The sequence below is a fragment of the Macaca thibetana genome, chromosome 14 (assembly GCF_024542745.1).
Source record: "Macaca thibetana thibetana isolate TM-01 chromosome 14, ASM2454274v1, whole genome shotgun sequence".
NCBI lineage: Eukaryota > Metazoa > Chordata > Mammalia > Primates > Cercopithecidae > Macaca > Macaca thibetana.
The window spans coordinates 107365199-107389545 of record NC_065591.1 but is presented as its reverse complement, the minus strand read 5'-3'; the positions used below and the strand labels follow the sequence as shown (position 1 = coordinate 107389545).

The following is a 24347-nucleotide window of genomic DNA, read 5'->3' as shown; positions in this document are numbered from 1 at the left end:
GCTACTCTGGAGGCTGAGGCAGGAGAATCGCTTGAACCCAGGAGGCAGAGGTTGTAGTAAGCCAAGATCACGCCACTGCACTCCAGCCTGGGCCACAGAGTCAGACTCTGTTTCAAAAAGCAAAAAGAAAGGAAGACAAAAAAAAGGTTGATAGAACAGTAAATATAGTAAATAACAAAATTATAGTTATTATAACACAATTATTAGAGGTATCCTGGCTAACCTTCAAAACCAAGTAAGTTCTTCTTTATGTCTACACTTAGTGCCTCCTCCTGTCATTTGGGCCTCTCCTGATTGAAAAGAATTGCCACTCAAATCCACCTACCTGTCTGCCTGCCTTGGCCTTGATTTCTGTCACAGAAATGGCTCTTCCTCACCCCCTCCTGTCCTTCTCTTCCACCCCTAGCAAGGTTGGAGTTGGAAAGCTTTTCAACAGCCAAAACTAGTGTCTGTAGACTGACCGTGTTAAAGGCTCCAACAGGAGAGGGAATCAGAGGCTCAAGTTCAGGAGTAAGGGAAGGGAGATTTGCCACGGCCTAATCTCCCAGAACCATGTGGCAACCTGAAGCTTGGAGCATGTTTCGGAGCTGCAGGATCTGCCTCCAATGCTGATAATGTAAGTACCCAGGACACCTTCCAGGGGCAGAACTTCACACAAGGACTCCTTTGCAGGTGTCTAAGCTTAGCGTTTCTATGAGGAAATCAGGGGGCTGGCTCTGTGGACTCACTGAAAGCTCTCTGCTGACAGAATCAGATAATCAGCTAATACCTGACCCCGCCACGTCCTGAGCCCTGGACTGATACATAACAATGTCATCAGGCCTGCCTTCTAAGAGCCTTAGCCAGATTACCTCCTCTTTCAGAGAGTCTGCCCTGGGTAATTATTCCAAACTTGTGCCTGTGAGGAGGGCTGAGTGTCCGGTCCCTGTAATCCTCTGGGATGATCTCTCATAACACCCCCTTCTCTTCACATTTAGCACTCCCAAAGTTCTGTGCTGGCTCTTGGAGATGGTAGCTTACTCCCGCCAGTGGGTAGCTACCTTAGATGATGAGTTCCTGAGAAAACAGTTTGGGACAAAAGATTGGCCCTGGGATCTGCAGAGGTGGAGGCCAGGAGGAGATCCCCAAGTGCACCTGTTCCAGGAATCCCAAGCTGAGAGCCAACCCTTCCCAACCAACCTTGCAAATAGTCACTGGCCCACCCATTCAGGTTAATGGAAAACCGGTGCAAATGAAGTAGCAGAGACCCAAGATGTCCAACTGCCTCCGGTTTAGGAGCATTCCAAGGAGGGGGAAATATTTGACATGTTGGTAAATCAATATTTGTGTTTCTGCATAAAACCAGGGGAGTTACCTGCTCCTCAGTCTGGAATGGGTACCTGCAGAGGGGGAGGGAAGAGACAGCCTAGACTAGAATCTCAGCTCTGAACTTCCCTTAACCACCTCGCTAAGCGTCCTGAATTTCCTCATCTTAAGAAAGGGGAGGTCCTTTTGTAGTTCATAAGCGAGATGATCGGGTGTTCAGGCACATGTGTGAGATGTGCCTCCTTCAAACCTTGTTACAAAGTCAGCACATTACCCGCCTGACATGAAAGAAAAAGGAGGGGAGGGGAAATAATAGTATCAACCTCACAGAGATTTCTGAGAAGATTAAATGAGCAAGTAAGTGCCAATTGCATAATGGCAAGCACATCGTGAATGCCTAATACACTTCGGCCTTTTTAAATTGCTTTTATACTCATTTAGTATTTTATAGTTTACAAAGCATGTCCACATATATGTATTAACTAATTCAGTCCTCACAGCATCCCTGTAAGGGAGTCATTATGGACTCCAAGTTTGGGGGATGGAACATCAAAGCTCAGGGAAATCTAATGATTTGCCCAAGGTCAATAATTCATATTTTTAAACAATCCAATCAAGACCAGTTACTTGCTTAGGATTTTGACCATTTGGTACAGGTATTAAGAACCAGATACCAAATGCGAATCGTTACCCACTTCCTTGAAGTGTCTTGCCAAAAGGGTATGACTGTAGTTTCATGCTGACATGACTTGCAGCTGTACCTGAGCTGGACCAGAACTTGGCCCTGTGTGGGGCGTTTGCAAGGTTGAAGATAGATCAGTGTCATCGTGCAAATTATTTCAAAGCCATGAGGATTCAGGGCTCTGTTGTAGCTCAGTGGAGAGTGTAGAGAAGAGGGTGACGATGTCACACATGAATAATGCATAGAGGGTGCTAAGCTTCAGTTTCAGCAAGATCCAAATGCTCATTTCATCTTTGATTTCTCCTTCTGGCTGTGCCATTCCCCATAGCCACTGATCCCGGGGCCTTCTGCTGGAACTGTATGGCCGCCCGCTAAATTGGCTGTTCTTGATAGTGAATAGAAAGAGGAGGGGGGCTGGAGGCAGAGAGAAAAAAAAAGATAAGTCGAGGGGAGGGGATTAGGGAAGATGAAAGAGGGAGATGAGAGAAGGAAGCTCTTTCACTGTGCTACTCTTACACAGACTGCCACGGACCCCGAGAACTTGGTGAGGTTTTGTTCCAGGAGAACTTTTCCGGTCTTTTCACTGTGTGGCTGTCACAGACTGAACTCACTTCTCAAGAAGTGGGAGCGGTACAGGGCCGGGCCCCAGGCTGATGGGGAGAACAGCAGAGGAGTCCTGCCATCGTTTGTAGGTGAGTGAAAGGAGACTTTCAGACAGGGCAGAAGGCAGACTTTGCTCAGCATGACCCAAAGTTCAGCCTCAGGAGATGAATACAAATATGGAAATGACAGCACAGATTCTGGGGATGTGGCACAGGCGGCTTCTGCCCCAGCTGCGAATCTGGAAACAAATGAGAGCTCCAAAACTGGCTTGTTTGGTTTAGCGAGAGGGCAGGTGCCAAAACAGCAAATGTCACCCTCCCCGTTAAGCCTGGGCAATTAAGATTCCCATTAGTCCTGGAAATGGGATACGGCCTCTGTGGGGTCAGAAGGCCAGAGGCTGCAGCAGTGTCGCAGCATCAAGGAGGAAGAGAGGACACAGAAAGACTTGTGATGTCAGTCCTAGGTGGGGCCGGTCTGTTTTAAGGAGATGTTCTAAGTTCAAACCCAGGGTAGATGGGCTTTGGCAAGCACAAGTAGAAAGATTTCCACCTGTCCGCTTCTTAAAAATCAGCAGGTAGACTGACTACTCTAGGATAAACCGCCAAGAGCTTTGTTTTCTTTGGGGCAGCCATCTGAAGCAGTTGCAGCTGATTTTAATGAGACATAATAATATTCTATCAGTTCTGTGAGCTATAGACTGAGCCCACTGAGGGAACCTGCTCAACCCCCAAAATGATCAGACTTGTCAAAATATGATCATTTTGTTCCTTATTATAAATGAAAAGAAGATATGATTTAAGTGTCATCCTCTGGGTATGGGAGCTGGATTCCTATAAATCAATCATCCAAAATAAACTCTTTGGAGTGATTTCACTACAAATATGCTGCAAACAATTTCTTTAAACAAAGCATAAAAGTATTACTGTATCTCTGCAACGTCAAAATGGCTTTAGACATGCATTATTGGGTTGCTGGGGTGTTCTTTGCTTAAAATATGTTATTTATGGTGTTATGCTTGACAGGTGAAGTCAGTGCTGACTGCCTGCTGGAAAAACCTCCCTCTTGGTTGCCTGTCAGTCCCCAACAGTGAAAATGGTGAAAGAGGACAGGTGCCCAGGGTAGGGAGAGGTCCAGGGGCCAGACTGGGGTCCCCAGACTTTGCACATGTGACATTTTTCATCTTCATAATGGCTCCCATTGTATTGAAGGGTGGTAAGCACATAATTTCAGGCTATAGGATTCCCAGGTCTGTTACTAGCCATCAGACTTAGAAAATCACACAATGCCTCTTTCATTCAGTTTTCTTTCTTAAAATGGGGACAACGGTGACAACAATAACATCTAACTCATTTGGTTTTTGTGAGGATCCAATAGGGGCAAACACGGGAAAGCACTTAGCATGGTGTCAGCCCACATGGTTGCACCAGGTCATGTTAGTTAGCTATTGTTGTTATTATTAGAAACCCAGGGAGTTGCAGGGCATGGTGGCTCACGTCTGTAATCCAGCACTTTGAGAGGCCAAGGCGAGTGGAGCATGTGAGGTCAGGAGTTTGAGACCAGCCTGGCCAACATGGGGAAACCTCATCTCTCTACCAAAAATATAAAAATTAGCTGGGCGTTGTGGTGCATGCCTGTAATCCCAGCTACTGGAGAGGCTTAGGCACGAGAATCGCTTGAACCCGGGAGGCAGAGGTTGCAGTGAACCAAGATCGCGCCACTACACTCCAGCCTGGGCGACAGAGTAAGACTCCTTCTAAAAAAAAAAAAAAAAAAAAAGAGAGAAACCCAGGGAATTTTCTGTCCCAAGGAGGTGCTATGGAGCAAAGCTATGCTCATAAACTGTAATCTGCCTTAACATGATGTCTTCACTTTATTCTGTCCGGAAAACTAGACTTGCAGAGGACAATGAACAACCCTAGGCCATAGAGTTCTGGAGCCCCATCTTCCCCTAAGGTGCCTGTATCACCAGTCTCGGAAAGAAGGCAGTGTGCGGAAGGAGGTGACGTACTAAGAGTTTTTCTACAAAGTAGATTTGTCTATCAAGCCCCATGTCACTGGCTTTCCATCTCTCTCCACGCACCTGGACAGGCATTTCTTCCATGCCACATTTTTGTAGCGCTCCAATCTGTCCACGTTTTAACAACCTTGTACCTCAGTCGAGATAGAGTCTGAAAAGTTTAATATCATGTCAAATGAGAGAGCCAATAAAACTTGACATTATTAATATGATGTCAAGGGATTTTTTTTTCCCCAACTGCTTAGGGAAAAAACATTGTGTCCCATTAAGTGGATCTCCTTGCACAGAGAAATATTAAGTGACTTTTCAATGACTACCAGCTGGAACTATTAGTTTTTCTTCATAAGCGTTGCTGCCGTCGATTCTGAGAGGCCAGTTGAGAACCTTTTATGAAGATGCTGGATAAGCTGGTGCAATCAGAAAAGCTTTTAGGTTTCCCTGGGATCCCTCTTTAAGTGGGGCTGTGTATGGAAATGGGGATATGAATTATTAAAAGGCTTAAATACACTTGGCTGAGAGAGCATGGGCTTCATACTCCCTCTGTCCATTTATCCCCAAAGGACTGCAGTAGCCTTTCAGGACAATCTGCTGTGGAGTGGAAAACCAAGGCAAGAGTCCTGGAAAGAGGAGAACACAGGCCTTCCTCTCCCTGCCTGGCACCCCTGCCCCAGCCATCAGTGGCATCACGGTGGGCACAAGAGCTGCTGGTGTGGTGTGGCCCACTGTTCCACCCTGGCAAGGGAGAGGGGCATGAGTGCCCACAGCTGCTCCTGGCCCTTGCTCACACTGGGCTTCTGGGAAGGACGCTGTCAGGAAGCTGTGGGGGGGCCTCTGTTTCCCTTGGCCGGGGTCCATGGTTGCTTCACAGCACGTGGCTTTCCATGTCGGAGTCCCTTCCCAGGAAGAGGTCAGGACTTAAAATAAGCTGGCATGACTCATGTCTGAGTTGGGAGATGCCTCGCGCAAGTGCCGGCTTTTCAGGAATGTGCAGCTGGGGCAGCTGAAAAGAAAGCTCCAGAGGCTCAGACCTGGATTTCCAAGGAGTCTTTTGGCTGCTCAAGCCCAAATAAGATTGTTTCATCTGTTCCTACCTCTGGACTGTTTAGAAACCAGCATTTCTCCTAGGCTTTCTTATCCCCAGGGAAGCTGTTTCTGTAGCATTTACCCCATTTCCGACCGCATTCCAATACCATTTGCCTGCCCACGCAAGTATCTCATCACTTTCATTGTGGATGACTTTTATAGTTCCTAGCTGTGACACCTTCTAAGGTGTTCTTAATCTCAGGAATCCAGTGAGCTGGCTACAGAGGCAGTTGCAAGCTGGTGCTTATTTATGTAAGGCTGGAGTGTTTATTGTAGGGTTGTATTCCTTTAGTGAGATCAAAAAAATAAGACATGGATGGCAATCAGAACAGTCCTTATTTAGACTTCTGTGATGTTCCAGTTGACATACTTCCCCTTGCCCTTTGCCCCCACTCATCCTGAACCATCTGGAGGCACATGACCCCAGGGATAGCAGATGGAAGGCAGCTTGCTCTTCTTAAATTTCACCCAACTCTTAGAGACCTCTAGGGAAAATATCCTTGGGATGGTTCCTTGGGGGCACCTTAAGTACTCAAACCCCAACACTGGTCAGGAGCAGCTGATGAGGAAAATCCCTGTCCATGGACTTCTCTTCTCCATGGAAGTTAAGGATTGGATGACTCAGCCAAGGGCAAAGAGGTTGGGTGAGAAATGTGTCTTGTTTAGGTGTAGCATAATTGACAGCAGCCATTCCTCTCTGCTCCCGTTGATCTCAGGATAAGAGGGAATACAATTATTATTATTGTAGAAGGGACTTAGTTCAGATGCCAGAAGCATCTCCCAACTCCCAAGATGGTGGTCTTCATGAAGCTGTGAAATCTCTAGTGCAGTGGGTCCCCCTGTTCTGAGCTCTTAGCTTCACCCCAGCTCAAATCTGACAATTCCTAAGCAGCACCTTTCCTTTTCTGGGACATGATCTAGAAGGTTCATATAGCTGACTTGGGGTTTTGAAGTGATAACTCCAAGAAAATTAGGAAAGAGTTAAGTGTACCTTGGATAAAGAATGAAATAGAGGCTGAGTGCCGTGGCTCATGCCTATAATCCCAGAACTTTGGGAGGCTGAGGCAGGTGGATCACTTGAGGTCAGGAGTTCAAGACCAGGCTGGCCAACCTGGTGAAACCCCATCTGTACTAAAAATACAAAAAATTAGCCAGGCCTGGTGGCCCATGCCTGTACTCCCAGCTACTCAGGAGGCTGAGGCAGGAGAATCGCTTGAACCTGGGAGGCAGAGGTTGCAGTGAGCTGAGATCATGCTACTGCACTCCAGTCTGGATGACTAAGTGAAACTCTGTCTCAGAAAAAAAAAAAAAAAAAAGAATGAAATAGAAACAGGTCTGCAAACCTGCAAACCTGCAAACTGGGCTACTGTAGGAAAGGATGGAAGACTAAAAAACAAGAGACTCCATCACAATTGCTCAGAAGCAAATTCGACTCTACCTCTGGGCTTTGGTTTCCCTCTCAGTAAAACAGGAAATAAGACCTACCTGGACCTACATTAGAATTGTTGTTAGGATCCAGTGAAATCATAGATACAAACATCTCAGGAAAAAATGTAAATTACTTAAAAAATATGGAGGATTACCACTCTTATCAGTCCACCTTCCCGCTCAGAGCTGACAGTGAGGATGTCCCCCAATGGTGGGAGGTAGAATCAGATGACATTTAAGATCCCCTTCAGCTCTAAGAGTCTGTGGATATATTCTCATTTTTCCCCCTATAGGTTTCACTTAGCCCACTCTTCATTTTGAGGCAGGGCAAGGGAGCAGAGTACATGAGCTGGCAACTCTCAGTCTACTTAGAGCAAAGACTGACATCAAGGACACACGCTACAACACAGACAAACCCTGAGGACAGTGTGCTAAGTGAAATAAGTGAGGCACAAAAAGACAAATGCTGTATGATTCTCCTTCTGTGACATACCTAGAATGGACAAAGCCATAGAGACAGAAATTAGAATGGTGGTTACCAGGGGCTGTGGGGAGTGGGATGAGGAATTAGTGTTTAATGGGTATAACATTTCAATTCAAGAAGCTAAAAAAGTTCTGGAGATGGGTGGTGGTGATGGGTGCACAACAATCTGAATATACTTAATGCCAGTGAGCTGCACACTTAAAAATTGTGAAAATTGGCCGGGCACAGAGGCTTGTAATCTCAACACTTTGGGAGGCTGAGGCAGGTAGATTACTTAAGCTCAGGAGTTTGAGACCAATCTGGGCAAAATGGAGAAACCTTATCTCTATAAAAAACACAAGAACAACAAAAATTAGCTGGGTATGGTAGCATGTGCCTGAGTAGCTGAGGTGGGAGGATCACTTGAGCCCGGGAGGCCAAGGCAGCAGCGACCGTGATCGTACCACTGCACTCCAGCCCGGGGGACAAAGTGAGACCCTGTCTCAAAAACAAAATGGTTAATTTTGTTATGTATATTTAACCACAATTTTGAAAATCCCTGACATCAAGTCATACAGTTATTAAGTAACAAATTCCAATTCAAACCTAGGAGTAAGGTTTAGTCACCAAAATGTACTGTCTCTCACGACAAACTGACCTGCCACAGTCCCCTATGATTTGGGAAGCCTATCTCATTCACTGTCCCATTGGTGAGGGCAGCAAGAAAGGACTCCATGATGGTGTGGGGTTGTCATTAGTGCCCCTAAGCACCCAATGTTGTACATGTCACAGAATCTGGGATTCTAAGAAAGCCCTAAGTTTGTGTCATCCCAGCTGGGGTAGCTCAAGACCATCCTTGGGCCCAGCAATTGGAGGTGTTCTCCCAAGCAAATGGAGGAAATTGTCTCTCTCTTCCTTTTACTGCAGCTCAACCTTTCTTCACCTTCCTGCTTTAATGACTTAATCAAGGGGCAGATGAGAGGAACTGATGCATGCAAAGGACAGAAGGTTCAACAGGATGTGTGGAACCCACTGCTGCTCCCTTCCCCTGCCCCAGAGTCACCGCCCCACCAGAGAAAGATAGGGGAGACAGAAAAAGAAAAGAGAAAAAGGCGAGAGAGATTTTGTACCCTTAAGCCTCCACTGCCGCAGTTCAAAAGACCAATCTTTACTGAAAATAAATTTAAAGGAGAATTTTTGATGTATATTATGGTCTCTGGTGGTAGACAAGAGCGCTGCCGGCAGTGTGTGGAGTTATGCAAAGCCAAAGTGGGATTACTTAAAAGTGTCTGTAGTGCTTTGATTAACTGGTGTGTATTTTATTTTTTATATGACACAATCACAGACCTACATTGATAATATCTTGCTATTATTGTTTGACACTTGAATCTCCCTTTTTCCTATCACTTGGAAGTGGGCTTTGTGCAGTTCGGGGCAAGGGGCAGAGGATCAAGATGATCCCCAAAGGGATAAAAATGAGATGTGGTCCCAACTTCGCATTTTAAAAAAATAAATAAAAGCAATGTATGAAAACCCCAGGACCTGTCGTAGAAAACGAAGAACTGACAGATCAGACAATAGAGACTCAAACAGATGGCCAAGTGCATGGGCTGAAAGAGAGTCCAAACTACCTTCTGAGGTTCCTTATGCCTGTCTAGAAAATATCCCCCCAATGAATACATCCTCTGGGAATCAGAGGATGCCCCCACCTTTCTCTGTTCTGCTTTGGGACACAGGCTCTGGAACTCTACAAATTGCATTTCTACTTTGCCAGTTAGCTCTTGCTTGATTCTGCATCTAGTGGGAGCTAGAGGAGATTAGAAAGCTGGAGGAGATGAGAAAGGATTTGTTGCTCCCTATTTGCCTGGTGCTTCCGCCAGTGTTGTGCCCACAGAGAAGCACTGTGCCCCCACAGCAGCAATTGCTTCCAACCGACAGCTTCGTTGGCTCTCCCAGTACCAGCCTCACTGCATGCCCCCCAAGAGGTCACAGCACCAGCCAGGCAGTCCCCCCTCCTTGGATGTCTGAGTCCCCACTCCACAGAGCCCCTTCCTAAGCTCCTAAGATACTAGCAGCAACTGGGTCACACCTCAGAATTCTGAGCCTTGGGGCCCCTCCTTCAAGCTTCAGAGGCAGCAGCAGCACCCAGGCAGCACCCCCAGCTTTAAGGTGTAGCTCCAAGCTCTGCAGGGTTCCTCCTTGGAGCTTCTAGGTTCTGGTAACCCCAGGTTCTCCTCATTGTTCATCCGGACCTAGGTAAGAACTGCTTCCTTCCATTTAACCAATCCCCTGTATAAAATCTTTTCTGTTGAAATGCCTAGAGTGGTTTCTGTTTTTCTGACCATACTCTGAACAGAATATACTCCTTGAAACAAAGTTGTCTGAGCACTTGGGGCCAAGGGATGGAGGATTGCACCATCCTCCTTAAGGCAAAGATGATGCAGACCAGGACTTGGGCCTGGCTGGGCAGCATTCCTGAGGCTCACAAAGCCCAGGAAGAGAGGCCCATCAAGCCAGTTCACCACCTCACAGGGCAGGAATAAGTCAAATGGAGGTAAGGATACCAACTGTGGTGGCTGAGAAACCTGGAGAATCCTCCTCACTCCACTGGGAAGAAAATGAAAGGTGAGGCAAGGAGAAAATCCGCTCAGGGCCAGACATGGTGGCTCACACCTGCAGTCCCAGCCAGCACTTTGGAAGGCTGAGGCAGGAGGACCACTTAAGCCTGGGAGGTCGAGGCTGCAGTGAGCCATTGTCATGCTGCTGCACTCCAGTCTGGGTCACAGAGCAAGACCCTGTCTCAAAACAAACAAACAACAACAACAAAAAAACCCTCACTCAGGCCTTGCCTTGGAAACTCTCTAGAACGAGGAAATAGGCCCTTGGGATGCATCCTCTTCATTCATAGAATGGGCAGAGCAGCTGTTTTCCTGGCTGGCTTTCCCCAACTGAGTCTCTTGCCATCCCCCTCTGGAGCTCACAAAAACAAACTCAGAGATTTACTTTTCTTTCTAATTTCCTGAGATCTCATAAGTACTAGTCTGACTCTGCTTGCACCCTAGTTCCTTACGTCCTCTGCTCATGCACATACTGCACCATGGGGGGTCTTGTCTAAAGCCTGAGCTGAGAATTCCATCATTGACCCCATCCTCCACACCCACTGGTGTCTAAAAATAGAAGCCAAGTCTCTATTGTCACTGTGCCAGGAGATTATGTGTTTGAAGGCAAAACATACACTCTGGTGTTCATGGGCACAGCCCTTCTGCCCTCCCACCTGCCCTGGTATAAGCTTGAGGCTTTGGGGAGTCATTTTATTTCCTCCCCAGTCAGATTCTCTATCTGAACTTCCCCCAAGCATAGTGGGGAGTCTTCTATTCTTAAAAGATAACTATGAAATTTCTTTATCCTTTAGCTCTGTACGTCCTCTGGTTCATTCAGGTAGATCTCCTTTTAGCATTGTAAAGTCAAAAGACCTGGCCTCTCACTAGCTGTGTGACTTTTGGTGAATTGATTCATCTCTCTGAGTTCCAAACTCTCTCATTTGAAAATCTGGGCAAAGATTGTCTATTTCACAGGGTTGTTGTGAGGGTCAAATACGATAATATATGTAAGAGCATTTTGTGCACAGTAAAGTCCTGTACAAATGGGAGGTAATATTATTGCAACAGTTGCTGCCCAAGCCACTCACTGCATTATTATTATCTAAGTCTTCCTTCTGGTGCTTTAAACTCATTTCTTTTTGCTCTGTCTGGTTGGGTTATGGCTGTTGATTTCTCCCTGGGGCACCAGCTGCACAGACAGGAGAAGGCTAAATCAGCCCTGTGTTTCCAGTCCTGATTCTAAGAACTCTCTCCAGGCCTCTGGCCCCACCAGGCTCCCCAGAGCATGGCCCAAGCTGTCCCTGGGGGGCCATATTTTTAGGCCTATCCAGTTCCAACTGTGGAGCTTCTTCAGACTAGGCTGGCAGGAGCCCAGGCAGCGTGCGCATGAATCATAACTGCCTGTGGTCCCATTATGCAGGTCAGGGTGGCTGCAGAGGAGGCAGGGCCCTGACCTCAGAGGTCCGGGCATTATTTATTGCCTTTGGCCTCATGGGCTAATTTGGGCCTTTGCCCAGCCTGGGGGAAATGGCTTCATCTTCTTTCTTCACCAAGGGCAAGGTGAATTCAACTCCCTTTATTGTCTACCTCACAGGAATAAAAGATGGGGGCTGGGGGGAGGGGAGAAAAAATGTAAGCACTCCCACAAACAACGTCCTATACTAAATTCTGCAGTTTAAAAAAAAAAAAAAAATTGCGCCGGGTGCAGTGGTTTACGCCTATAATCCCAGCACTTTGGGAGTCCAAGGTGGGCAGATTGCTTGAGGTCAGGAGTTCGAGAGCAGGCTGGCCTACATGGCAAAACCTCACCTTTCCTAAAAATACAAAAATTAGCTGGGCTTGGTGGTGGGAGCCTGTAATCCCAGGTACTCGGGAGGCTGAGGCATGAGAATCACTTGAACCTGGGAGGTGAAGGTTGTAGTGAGCTAAGATTGTGCTACTGCACTCCAGCCTAGGTGACAGAATGAGACTCCATAAACAACAACAACAACACCAAAAACTATTTCATCATTTTTTGTAAATGACACTTTTCTCCAGACCTACCATACAGTTTCTGTGATGTATTGTCTTCCAGTTGCAATAAAAATTACTGAGTTGCATCAATTAAAAAAAATTAAAGGGAGGACCCCAGCCCTCGAGGAGTTTATCAAGGAATGAAAATCACCTATGGGAACAATCTTAGGCCCTTACAATTGAGCCTACAGCACGCATGCTAAAACAGTGCCAGGCAGTGGGAGTATCAGATCTAGGAAGGGTTAAGGAAGGCAAGAGGTAATCAGGAAATATTTCTTAGATAACATTCCCTTTTTCTTTCTTTTTTAAACAAGTGTTTTGCAGAAAATTAGAAAATGAATACATAAAAAGAAGAAAATAAAAATCACCCATAATCCCTACCTGAGGTTAACCACTCTCTACAGGTTGATCTATGCCCTTCCAGACATTTTTCAATACATGTATTTATATTCATACAATATTAATAAAAATCAAATTATTCTGGGTGTACTATTTTATAACCTACTTATTTCACTTAATTTCTTGTGTCAATAGATATATATCTTCATTATTTTTAATGACTGCCAAGAATTCTCTTGCATGGATGTAAAAGAGAATGTGTATAAATTTTGCCAGTCCTCTGTTATTGGACATTTCAGAGATTTCCAGTTTGTGGCACCTTAAACAATGCTTCAGTGAACATTCTGGTGCTTAGCTCTTTATGCACATGTATGATTATTTCTTTAGGATAAGTTCCTAGAAATAAAAGCACTGAGCCAAAGGATAAACATATTTCTAAGGCATTTATTATCCTCTGTCAAGTCGTCCCTTACATTTTGCACCAAGGTACACTTATAATCAAATGAAGAATGTGAAGATTTAAATTAGGCTTTGAGGCCAGGCATGGTGGCTCATACCTATAATCCTAGCACTTTGGGAGGCCAAGGCAGGCAGATTACTTGAGGCCAGGAGTTTAAGACCAGCCTGGCCAACATGGTGAAACCCCATCTCTACCAAAACTACAAAAATGAGTAGTCCCAGCTACTTGGGAGGCTGAGGCATGAGAATCGCTTGAACCCAGGTAGCGGAGGTTGCAGTGAGTCGAGATCGCGCCACTGCACTCCATCCTGGGCAACAGGCTGTCTCAAATATAAATAAATTAGCCTTCAAAAGTGGGGAGAGATGTGGATTGGAAAACAGGTAAGGAGACAAACTTGGGATAGGGAAAACAGGTACAAGATGTGGTCTAAACAAGTCATTTCTTTATTATTACTTTTTTATAGAGAGACAGGGTCTCGCTATGTTGCCGAAGCTGGTCTTGAACTCCTGGCCTCAAGCTATCCTCCCACCTCAGCCTCCCAAAGTGCGAGGATTATAGATGTGAGCAACCACGCCCAGCCAAGTCATTTCTTTATTCAGCAAACATTCATCTAATGTTGACTGTGAGACAGGCACTATGCTCGACCAAAAAAAAAAAAAAGCCTTTGAGAAAGGAGATTATAAGAAATATGGGTTTGGGCTTGGTTAAACATGTGTTGGGAGTAATGGAAAGTAATGGAAAAATGCCTCATGGGTGCACTCGGAAGGCTTGGCTGAGTAGTGGGACAAGGCCTGGCTCTGACCTTCTATGGAGTGAAGCTTAGGGGTCAACACTGAGTTCTTGAGAAATAGACACCTACATTGCAATCCTGGCTCAGCCACTGTCAGTGTTTAGCCATATAACTTAACCTTGAGTGGCTCATGTCTTTAGCTTCAAATATGGGGACTATAACCTACCTCATTTGGCTGTTGGGAAGGCAAAATAATCTAAGTCATATTAAGGGCTGAACAGAAATGAAGTAAATGCTCAATAACCATTAGCCATCATTACTGCATAGGTGGGAGGTGGACAGGTTGGTGCAGGTCTGAGAAGATGTAATGGACCCCACATCCCCAGCTCAGTGACCCACTGGGTTCTGGTCTACCTACATTCTCTGTGTAGCCATTGGGCCCCCCCTTTAATGGTGACCTCAGGGGATGATGTGGAGTGGTCCAGCTGGCTCTCATAGGGCAAAAAGAAATAAAGCTGAAGACAAAAACAAATAAGAACATCGCCCACCCCCAGGGGCCATGAGGTCCTGAGGCTGGATCACTTCTGTTCACCCAACACTACCCCTGCCTGCTGTTGCAATGGGCCTGCTGGCCAAGTTTGCAAGAGCTGCTGTGGAGGCTTGCTCCCGTCTCACACAACAGGTGCCACAGGGAGTCTCTGTGAGCCTATGATCTACCTATTTGTCCAGTGACTGCCTGTCAATCTCCTTCGGTGTCACTTCCGATAAACAGCTCAGAGAGAGCGACACCTTGATACATCAATTCCATCTGAGATTCCCCTGACAGGCCTCCCAGTGTCTGAATCATCTAGGTGATTCATGGCCAGCATAAGCACCGATGAACCCTTTCAACCATGCTGGGCGCTGCATCAGCCTCACACTTGTCAAACAGACTCCAGGCTCCTCCTCAGACCAGCCTCATTTTACTGTCTCCTACCCACTTCCCAAGGATGAGGGGAGTCTATTTGTCCATCCTTTTAGCAAACATGAATCAATCCAGGGCTAGCAGAGGCTAAAAGAGAAAGGGAGCAGACTGAAATCATCATCACAAGATCCAGGTTCCGGAACTGTTTCTGCTACCAGCATTCCTGCAACTCCTAAAAAGTCATTTAACCTCTGTTAGATGGGACAACTGCAAACATCTCTACTCCACACATAAGAAGATATACCAGTAAAGAATCGTAGAATGTTAACCTCAAAGGAGAGGTCTTCAAGATCATCAGGTTTAACTGTCTTTATATTTATTCATTGAACAAACACTTACTGAGTGTCTATTATGTGCCAAGAACCATTCTAGCTTTGGGAATATATCAGTCAACAAACAGACAAAAATATCCTACACTCATGTGGCTTACAACCTTTATGAGAAGAGACAGAGAGCAAACCAAATAAATAAGTAAAACAGATAGTATATTAGATGGTGATAGGCTCTAGGGAGGAAACTACATCAGAATAAAAGGAAGGGAGATTATTTGGGTTTAATTTAATTTAAATAGGGTAGTCAGAGATGGCCTCCCTGAGGAGGTGATCTTGGAATAGATCTGAAGGAGGTTAGAGAGCAAGCCATGGGGCTCTCTGGGGAAATGTGTTCCAGGCAGAGGAAATGACAAGTGAAAAGATCCTAAGGAAGGAATTGCCTGGTGTGTACCAAGAAAAGTGAGAAGACCCACGAGGCTGGAACAGAATAAAAACAGAGGAAGTACCAGAGGTCAGCTCACCTGGGGCCTTGTTGCCTTTCCAACTTTGGATTGTATCCCAAGAGAGATACTGGAGGTTTTGAACAGAGGAGTAACATGGCCTGATTTATGTGTCAACAGGTTCACTCTGAGGCTGTGCTGGGAATAATACCAACAGTAATAAAAGCTAATGCTTACATAGCACTTCCTATGTGCCAGGTACCATTTTAAGTCCCTTCTGCATAATAAATCATTTAATCCTCACAACAAGTCTTAAGACATAGGTCCTAGCATTGTTCCCATTTTACACTGAGAAAAGGAAAGCACAGAGAGGTTATAAGTAACTTGCCTAGGTCACACAGCTAGTCAGCCACAGAGCCAGGTTTTCAATGGTGGCAGTTTAGCTCCAGATACTGTGCTTTTCCCACCCTACTCTGCAGGTCAATCAGGGCAAAGGTGAAGGCAATTAGTAGCCGTGATAGGGGTCTAGGAAAAGGTGGCGGTAGTGGAGAGAATGGATCAGATTCTGGCTCTCTTTAAAGGTAAAAGCAATAGGTTTTGCTGTCAGATCAGATGTGGGTGGAGTAGAAAGAGAGGACTCAAGCAACTGGATGGACAGAGTTGCTTCTAACTGAAGTGGGGAAGATCAGAAGAAGAGCAGGAGTTTGGTTTGGGACATACTGAACTTCCCATGGAACATCTGAGTCATAGAGATAGGAGCTTGGAAGAAACTGAGGAGCCAAGAATCTCAAATATTTGCTCAATGTCATAGAGCCAGTTAGGAAAAGGAGATTCAACCTTCTAGGTAGGAGCTTTCCCCCACTTTGTGTTTCTAAGCACCTTTCCCATTCACTGTGGGGAACCCAATCTACAGTCACGCACCATTTGCCTATCAAAGTGGAAATCAGGCACTGGCTCCAGAGTGAAGAGCCTTCTCTTCACATCCTCGTCCCTTGCTTGGGGTGACAGTGTATGCATGCTAAGGTCTGCAGTGGGAAGGGGAGTTCAAGGGGGCTGGTAACCTAGGAGACTCTCTCCAAGTGGTGAGGAAGAGACAGCTTTAAATGTTTACAAAAGTCTATCGTGTCTCCCACTACAAAGGGAAGGCCCCCAAGACCTGCTGGAGCTGGGGCATTTGGCCACCACAGAAGGCCATTCCATGTAGCCTGGGAAGGCAATTACAGCCTCTGTCGTGTGGAGCTGGATGGAGCTGCCGGTGTTTATTTGGGTGGTGAGCTGCTATTTAAAATCAGGCTTTGTTTCTGAAAATGAGACAGCTGGGGCTACATTTGGTGGATAAAGACATTTTGTTGAACTTTCAAAATGGGGTATTATTTTCCATTTACACTTATTTCACGGAGAATTGTAAGAAGATGAGATTGCAGACGTGTCTGTGATATGCAGTAATGAGTGATGGATCTTTGAAGGTAAAAATATCTCTAGGATATTTCTTTTTCTTTCTTTCTTTTTTTTTTTTTTTTTTATCTCCTCTCTCTCTCCTCCAGGCCTCAGGTTGGGTGGGTTTAGGTTTTGTTTTGTTTTGTTTTTTAATATCAAAATGGAGAGTGTCTCCAGTGGGAGTATAGACTGTTCTCTGCTCAATGTTTGTCTTAATAAAGGTTAAAAGAAATGAAATAATATTAAAAAGGCTCTCAGGAGACAGGAGCACCAGATGCTTCCAACTCCCCGGACTGTTGCGGAAGAAGGCAGGATAGCAAGACTGGGGAACCTACAGGGCAAACGGAGCAGCTGATCCCTCCAGACCACCCAGCCCCAGGCTGAAAAACTCAGGAAACAAAGGAACAAGCGAAGGCAGAGAGGGCTGGAGAAGAAGACAAAGGAAAGGAGAGGAATTCAGATGCCAAGAAGATGCTTCTCTGTCTCTCCACATTCAAGGCCCTCTCTTTCCCCGGGGACTGGCATCGGGAAGGGTATGCATCCCAGAGGAGTCAAATTCCATATCTTCCCCTCTCTCTACCTTCTCTTAATTGCTTTGGAAGAAAACCAAGAAAAGATACCAGAAGGAAGAAAAACATTCAGCTTGATTTTCTTGGATAAGGGCTTGTATAAAGAAATCCAATGATGTTTATTGAATAAATAAATGAATTAATCATTAATCTATCAGACAGTATATCAAAGAATCAATACATGAATCAGGAATGAATTGGGGAATCAGTGAATCTGGCATCAATTCTCAGATTTCTTAACCTCCTGCTTTAGCACACAGACCTCTATATCTTTGTGTATTGACAAAGGTCAGTATCCTCCATTAAAAAAAGAAAAAAAAAAAAAGAGAACTCACCACCGTCAAAAGCCTGCATCTCGCTATGTACTTACGAAAATACTGGAGGGACCCCCTACCCTATTGAGTCCTTTGTGCATAAGTATTAGGAAGTAGAAACCAATTTTCTGAAGGGAGGAAAGGAAATATTTTCTAATAGACTGAGTTCAAAGCAGACACTGCATGCTTGTAGCTTAACCCTGCCAAAGGGCAGGGTTAAACTTTCAGTGTTGCAACTTTTGAAGGTCTTTTTAACTGTGCTTTGCTTCTCTGAATGTTTCAGGTACAACTACCCTGCACCCTATCACTACTAACTGGGCAGGGTCTATGTCTTCTTCCTCTTGATGTCTTCCTGCATCTGTAGTGGCCAGGACTGTGGTGGAAACATAGTGGCCATCAGTAGATGCCTCTTCAATTGAATTCAAAGTAGTCATGTCCAGTGTGGCAATCCCTCAAGGATCTAGAACTAGAAATACGATTTGACCCAGCAATCCCATTACTGGGTATATATCCAAAGGATTATAAATCATGCTACTATAAAGACACATGTACATGTATATTTATTGCGGGACTATTCACAATAGCAAAGACTTGGAACCAACCCAAATGTCCATCAATGATAGACTAGCTTAAGAAAATGTGGCACATATACACCATGGAATACTAGGCAGCCATAAAAAAGGATGAGTTCAGCTGGGCGCGGTGGCTCACACCTGTAATCCCAGCACTTTGGGAGGCCGAGGTGGGCGGATCACAAGGTCAGGAGATCGAAACCATCCTGGCTAACATAAAAAATTAGCTGGGCATGGTGGCAGGCGCCTGTAGTCCTAGCTACTCGGGAGGTTGAGAGAGGAGAATGACATGAACCCGGGAGGCGGAGCTTGCAGTGAGCCGAGATCACGCCACTGCACTCCAGCCTGGGCGACAAAGCGAGACTCCATCTCAAAAAAAAAAAAAAAAAGGATGAGTTCATGTCCTTTGCAGGGTCATGGATGAAGCTGGAAACCATCATTCTCAGCAAACTATCACAAGGACAGAAAACCAAACACTGCATGTTCTCACTCATAGGTGGGAGTTGAACAACGAGATCACTTGGACACAGGACATCACACACTGGGGCCTGTGGTGGGGGACAGGGGGAGGGATAGCATTAGGAGAGATACCTAATGTAAATGATGAGTTGATGGGTGCAGCACACCAATATGGCACATGTATACGTATGTATCAGACGTGCATGTGGTACACATGTACCCTAGAACTTAAGTATATATATAAAACAACAACAACAAAGTAGTCATGTCATGTCATGTCAAGATTTCCAGCTTTTCTCCCAAAGACCATATTCTACGAAGCTACAGCAAATGCTAATCAATGGTCAATTGTGAATAGCAATTCTATTGTTTAAGGCCAAATACCCGGGAGTCATCCTTGAGGTCTACCTGGGATAAAACTCATAAATTCCCCTGGCATTGGAACCAGGCTAAAAGAGACAACAGCAACTTGCCAATTAACTCTTCCTAATGACTTGAAGTAGCTGAGAACTTGGATGCATAAGATTCCATTGAGAGAAAGTGTCCTGCATTTTGAGCTGGGGGCAATAAGATCATAAGAAGCAGGAAGGGAAGAGATAGTTGTCTCTGAGAGCATAATTTATATTCAATAAATTAAGAAGGGCCACCCGGGGAATCCAACAGTCAAGTATGGAGTAGGAAGCTAAAAGAAATTCTCCAGTCTGGGAAGAAAGGACTACATGAAAGCAGAAAATGGCCCAGATGTCCTGAACAACACAGAGTAGATCAGTAGATGATTTTCAGGGGCTTTATTTGGACAGGGGGTGGGGTGATCTGCTTTGGGACCCCATCTTTTTTAATGGGGATGGAGTGAGAGATGAAGTGGGAGACAGAGATGGAAGAGAGGCCAGAGAGACTCCTGTTGTGCTGAGGAGGCAACAGGCTATGCTGTGAGTGAAACAGAGGGTGCTCCAACTTCTTTTCCACACCTAGAAGCTGAAAAGTTCTTCCCTGATATTAGGCCATGGGGGAATGTTTGGCCTGAAGACTGGAGAATCCTAGAATTCTAAGAAGGAAGGGCTTTTAGCGATCGCCCTGACCGATCCCTCTATCTTACTGAGAAGGCGACTCAAGCTCCGGGATGGGAGAGTGAACGTCTGTACCTGAGCTCACCTCCCTTTCCATAGTGCTCTCTATAAGTTCACACCTCCCACGTTCATCCTCCCCCAGGCAAGTAGGCAGATGTTAAAGAAAAGCCTGCCACATTTCAGATCACTTTTTTCTCTTTTTTTTATTGCCTCGCAAATGAGACCTGGATTTTGAAAATACCATCTCCAGCCCTGACAAGTTTGAAAACTTGCAGAATGAGGAGGAGGGCACGGGGATGAGGAGGCTTCCAGGAGGTAAGGAGTTGGTCTCCCCCTGCTTAGAATGTAAGGACATGCCTGGTGCAGTGATTCCCAAATGCCAGTCCCATAAGGGGGACGTGGGAAGCCTGTTAAAAATATTGAAAACCTTGACCACCCCTGAGAATTCTGATCCCACACATCTATTCCATACATCTAGTGTGGGAATCTGTATATTTAACGAGCACCTTAGGTGATTCCTATCCATGGGTTTGGGAGAGGAGATTGCTCAGACAAAAGCAGAGAAGCATGGTCTCCTACCTGCTGCATAGATATACACGGTTTCTTTTGTCCATCCATAAAATGGGAAGGAGACTCCCCACTCACACCTTCTGGCCTCCCTAATGGGTCAGTGAAGACAAACAGAAACCAATGACTCAGAAAAGGCACTGCACTCCTCTGAGATGCTCTATGTGTCTGGGGTACTATTAATTCAGGTTTTGATTATTGTCAGTTCTATCACTGAGTCCTGGAAGGAAGGGCTGGTCTGAAATAGCCCCATCCACGTGTGCCCAAAAGTGACCCTCTAACCCCTCGCCCACCTTTTGCCAGCCCACCCGAGACACATACCCCAGCAGCTGACCCCCATTCTGGACTCACCCTTGAGCTAAGGCCACCGGGGAAGTAATTAAAGATAATTGAGGCTGCAACTTCTAAATGAAGAAATCCTGCCACCCAGGCGGTAATTAATCACCTCCTCCACCCTCCCCCACCCACCACCCAAACCCCCCTTTGGTCCAGACCAAACTGGGTCTTTATATCCACATGTTCAGGCAGACTTCCAATTCTCCCAAAACCCTTGTCATGATTGGCAGTCTTTCATTACCAACATAGCTCAGCCACAATGCTTAACATTCCGTTTTGCTCCCTACTTAACATTTTCTGATGTGCATTGAAAGCAACAGCCCCCACCCAGGGCTTCTGACCATCTCACTTCCCCAAGTCTACTATGGAGCATTCCAAAAAAGATAAACAGCGACGCTCCCCAGTTGGTAAATGTCAACCATCTAGGTTTTCTGCACAAGCGCAGGGTTTTACGTGCCCCACACTATTCTAAGCTGATAACATAGATAACCCATCTGGTCATGGCCTGCTTTCCCTCCCAGGGTGGGCAAGGGATTATAGCTGTTTTAACGCTGGGAGACTCAGAGCTTGTAAAGAGCCTGTGCTCTGAACAGGGGGACAGTTACATAAGTCCCCGGAGCTCTGGCACTGCAGGACAGCAGGCTCCACGTGGCTTCTAGTTACAGGGAGGCTGATGGCCGTGGTTGAAGATACTGTCACAGGACCCGGGTCTCAGCCCACTGATGTCCCACCAGCCATTGCACTAAAATGGAAATTAAGCACAGTGTCATGGCCATTTAGGACATTAGGAGCGGAAGGCACCCAAGAGCTGTTTCCTGGCCCTTTGCCCACCTTATTAACAAGGTGCAAACGAGGACCTCGGCTGGGAGAGGGAAACAGCTGGAGAAAAGAGACCTTCTCTGCAGGTAGAGACATAAGGAGAGGAAGGGGATGCAGGGAGGCTGTGTCCCAAATCACCTTGGCTGAGAAGAAAATTGGCTTGATAAATGAGAAAAAAAATAATCAACTTCTGATGAAACCGTTTAAGGAATATTTTCTAGCTTGCAAAGTTTCTCCAGTTCCTGAATTTGCACTCTGCCCTCCGAACACACACACACACACACACACACACACACACACACACACACAATGGGGGGATGGTCATAAGGGGGTCTGGGGAAAGAAATAGGACCAAGCAACATCCGCATTCATTGACTTCCACCTCTCATCATTTGTAATTTGTTTGAAACCTTCAGGCTAGTGGCTCTCTGCAAGGCTTCACCAGCCTGCCAAGTTCTCTAGCTCAGAATCTGGGGAAATCCTGGCCTTGGCTGGAATCCAACCCTGGATACCAGGGCTATCTGCTAAATAAAGACCACAATCCCCAGTGCTGAGGGATGGACGGGGAGCTGCTGTGAACTCACCCCCAGTCCACTTCCACCCTCCCCTACACACTCCCTATTTCCTCTCTCCTCAGTGACCCTGACCTTTATTTCTGGCAATTTGTCCTGGCTAAATGACTGACAAGACTTCTCTTAGAAAATGTAAAAAGCCACAGAGATCTGGGTAACTCGGCAAAGAGAATAAATGCCATGGTTGCCCTCTTCACCTCCTTCTCGTGGACATGGACACACATTCCAAGGTGCTTTCTTCACTTCTGGCCCAAGGCAGGTCAGGGTCAGGAGGACCCTGGGAGCTGCCACGCAGCCAGCGCAAACCTTCTGTGCAGGGCCAGGCTTTCTCGCTTCTTTGCCAACAGCTGCAGCAGAGGTGAACTGGGACATGGGAAACACCAGCTCCCTTTGGAGAGAGGAAAAAAATTAAGAAGCCCGTTTTTCTGTCCTGTCAGGTCTATTTAAGTATTTAATGAGGTGAGATAGTACCAATAAATTTAACATGGCACAATAACTCTGATGATGTGGGCCACAGACTAATAAGCTTCCATCCCAGGGACAGAAGAGTGATCTTGCCTTCGCTAGATCTTATCGGGTTTGATTGCTTTGTTCAGATATTAAAAAGGTTGAGCAAGGACTTTCAGGCACTGCCACAAATCCGTGCGTATCCTCCCAGCCAAGATAGATTGAAGTCAGGCCGTGGAATACAAGGCTGTTTATTTTAATTGACAATTGAGAGGAGTGGAATAGGTGGAAGGTGGAGGGTGGAGGGTGGGTGAGGAGCCACAGGGGCCCCTGTGATTGGGTGGTTTGCGTGTGTTTTCCCCTTCTCTTCAGAGTCTATGGCAGACCTTCAAATTCCAGGCACTATCCAATTGAGTGTCTGCTCCTGAGGCTTCAAAGAGTCTCTTTCTTGTGTGTCTTGAGTCAGGAGACGGGCCATTGACCCATGTGTCACCAATAATTTTCATCCTCGCCTCCCGGGGAATGAGACCTGCTGTGGACGTTTCCCAGCCACTTGTGTCCAACCCCAAAGCTGGTCCCATTTTCGCAGTCGGTCCTCTCCTTCTGCAGATTGATGGGATGCACGCTGGAGTCCTTTGAGGTCAGGGAACCACATGATTCACTTCTAATTCCCCCATAGCACCAAACACAGATCAGAACTTCTAAAGTGTCATATGCATATATTAGAGGGTAAGTGAAATAATTGTACATGGCATATGTGTGAACATTTTAAAGTTAACATTTAGATATATTAAGTGTATTTTATTATATAAATATAACTAATGTAAGACACTTAATTTCACAGATATTATTACTCAGGATAAGGCTAAGGTAGAACGTAAGTTTAAAAATGAGTTACGGCCGGGCGCGGTGGCTCAAGCCTGTAATCCCAGCACTTTGGGAGGCCGAGACGGGCGGATCACGAGGTCAGGAGATCGAGACCATCCTGGCTAATATGGTGAAACCCCGTCTCTACTAAAAATACAAAAAACTAGCCGGGCGAGGTGGTGGGCGCCTGTAGTCCCAGCTACTCGGGAGGCTGAGGCAGGAGAATGGCGTAAACCCGGGAGGCGGAGCTTGCAGTGAGCTGAGATCCGGCCACTGCACTCCAGCCTGGGCGACAAAGCGAGACTCCGTCTCAAAAAAAAATAAAAAAAAAAAAATAAAAAATAAATAAATAAAAAATAAAAATGAGTTACATGGCTGGGCGCAGTGGCTCATGCCTCTAATCCCAGCACTTTGGGAGGTCAGGAGATCGACACCAGCCTGACCAACATGGTGAAACCCTGTCTCTACTAAAAATACAAAAATTAGCCGGGTGTGATGGCACACGCCTATAATCTCAGCTACTTTGGAGGCTGAGGCAGGAGAATTGCTTGAACCTAGGAGGTGGAGGTTGCAGTGAGCTGAGATCACGCCATTGCACTCCAGCCTGGGCAACAAAAGCAAAACTCTGTCTCAAAAAAATAAAATAAAATAAAAACGAGTCACGTTCAGATACACTATTAAATAAATAATGATACGGGGAGTATTCAAATGAGTAAAGTTTGGGGAACACGGTTTTAGCTGACTTACTAATTGATTGGTTAGCTATTTGGTCACTTAGTTGGTCAGTTATTGGTTTCAGATCGACAGATATTTTTCCCAACATTTTATTATGTAAGTTTTAAAGCATAGACAAAAAAGTTGAAAGAACTGTATAGTGAGCACCCATATACTCGCCTCCTAGATTCGCCAATTATCATTTTTC

The 24347-nt window shown here is 45.8% G+C and overlaps 1 non-coding gene across 1 annotated transcript; it reads left to right on the top strand.

Moving 5' to 3' along the window:
• The first annotated feature begins 1485 nt into the window (after positions 1-1485).
• LOC126936730 (small nucleolar RNA U13) lies at positions 1486-1589 on the top strand. Its single transcript, XR_007719547.1, has one exon. It is a non-coding gene; the product is annotated as a small nucleolar RNA U13 (small nucleolar RNA).
• Positions 1590-24347: the final 22758 nt, after the last annotated feature.